General features: G+C 34.7%; 1 non-coding gene across 1 annotated transcript; it reads left to right on the plus strand.

The window, feature by feature from the left end:
• The first annotated feature begins 819 nt into the window (after positions 1 to 819).
• TRNAE-UUC (transfer RNA glutamic acid (anticodon UUC)) lies at positions 820 to 891 on the plus strand. The gene has a single exon. It is a non-coding gene; the product is annotated as a tRNA-Glu (tRNA).
• Positions 892 to 2,104: the final 1,213 nt, after the last annotated feature.

A 2,104-nucleotide genomic window follows, 5' to 3' on the forward strand; every position in this document is an offset into this window, starting at 1 on the left:
TTCCTGACTATTTTTAGGATCCAATGACACGGACAAGAATGGTATCAAAAAAGAAAAATAGAAGAAATGGTTAATTTTTTTCATGTAGTTAATATCCAATGATTATCTATATTTACTGAGAAAGTGTAAATTTTAAGATTATTTACATACAATCCAAATAACTTAAATATTTGACATGATTAGTGTCCGCGCATCCGCGCGGGTACTAATACTAGCTAGGGATAAAGTAGGAAGTTTAAAAGTTAAATTGTTTCTAAGTAAGGAAGTATGACATTTTTTTTTGGGAATATATTAGAAAGAAAAGTATGACACATAAATTGGGATAAATGAAGTACTAATATCGAAAAATGTCAATTTTTTTGGGCCCGACTAAAAAAAATATTACATAAATTGAGACAGAGAGTATTATTTTTCTAAATCTAAGTTTGATTTTCTTAATTAAAATATACGGCTCGTGTATGTTCGCATACGGCTCATTTGCTGTAACAGACGTGACTAAACGAATGGCATGGATGCATTAAATAAGTAGTGACAATACTTATTGTATTTGGTATTTATACTAAATCATATTAATTTATTCTAATTAATTAATTTAATAAAGTAAGAATGCAAAATAATTAAAATGTTTAAGGGTTAGAAGTCTTCATTTAAATACATGTCGTCCATCTATTGCTATGACGTAAATATTGAGTGCGGGTAAATTTTTAATGGGTGCACAAAATGTAGTGATCATTCTTAAACTTCTTACGATGATCATTGTTGTCAGTCCCTGTGATTTCGATTATAAATATTAAATGCTGGCAACAAATTTCAACATAATCCGTTATCGTCCAGCGGTTAGGATATCTGGCTTTCACCTAGGAGACCTGGGTTCGATTCTCGGTAACGGAAATTTTTATTTGGGTCCTCACTGTACAGCCCCTTAATATCGTAACGGAAATTTTTTATTTGAGTCCTTACTGTACAACCCCTTAATATCTGAAATCTATAAATGCACTTCAATTTAAAAAAAAAAAGGTATTGTCTTGCTAAAGTGCTAGTTCTAAGTTACTGTTCCGGTTATATGGGTTTTGAGGTGTTTTTTACTACTCAAAACCAACCAAATGAAAACAAATGGGGTGAAAGGCGGCTGCCATTTTTGTGTGTGTGAAAGAGAGAAGCAGAAAATTCCGTTACAGGGAATCGAACCCGGGTCTCCCAGTCACAGTTCCCAAAGTTTCCTCTCTCTCCTACTTTCTAGGTTAGGAGAGCTTCCCCCCGGCGTCTTTCATGGCCGGAATTCAACTAATTCTCCTCAGCGATCACCTTATGTATTTACTGATTACTGTTTTTAATCTCCTGTATTTACTGATTACTGTTTTTAATCTCCTGTATTTACTGATTGCTATTTTTAATCTCCTTGCGATTAAGTCGAGTATTTTGAGCAATGTCCAGCATGAAGGAGAACATTATCTACTTTGCAATGGGATTCAAATCTTATGAGATAGAAAGAAGGCCAACCATTGATGAAGACTGATTTGAGTGGACTGAAAGAGGCATAGACTTTATTAGAAGGATTACTTTCAACAAAAAGACAATGTTGTGGTTGTGTGGGTCCTCACTGTACAGCCCCTTAATATCTGAAATCTATAAATGCACTTCAATTTTAAAAAAAAAAAGTATTGTCTTGCTAAAGTGCTAGTTCTAAGTTTCTGTTCCGGTTATATGAGTTTTGAGGTGTTTTTTACTACTCAAAACCAACCAAATGAAAACAAATGGGGTGAAAGGCGGCTGCCATTTTTGTGTGTGTGAAAGAGAGAAGCAGAAAATTCCGTTACAGGGAATCGAACCCGGGTCTCCCAGGCATAGTTCCCAAAGTTTCCTCTCTCTCCTACTTTCTAGGTTAGCAGAGCTTCCCCCCTGCGTCTTTCATGGCCGGAATTCAACTAAATTCTCCTCAGCGATCACCTTATGTATTTACTGATTACTGTTTTTAATCTCCTGTATTTACTGATTACTGTTTTTAACCTCCTTGTGATTAAGTCGAGTATTTTGAGCAATGTCCAGCATGAAGGAGAACATTATCTACTTTGCAATGGGATTCAAATCTTATGAGATAGAAAGA

Source organism: Nicotiana tabacum, chromosome 1 (assembly GCF_000715075.1).
Source record: "Nicotiana tabacum cultivar K326 chromosome 1, ASM71507v2, whole genome shotgun sequence".
NCBI lineage: Eukaryota > Viridiplantae > Streptophyta > Magnoliopsida > Solanales > Solanaceae > Nicotiana > Nicotiana tabacum.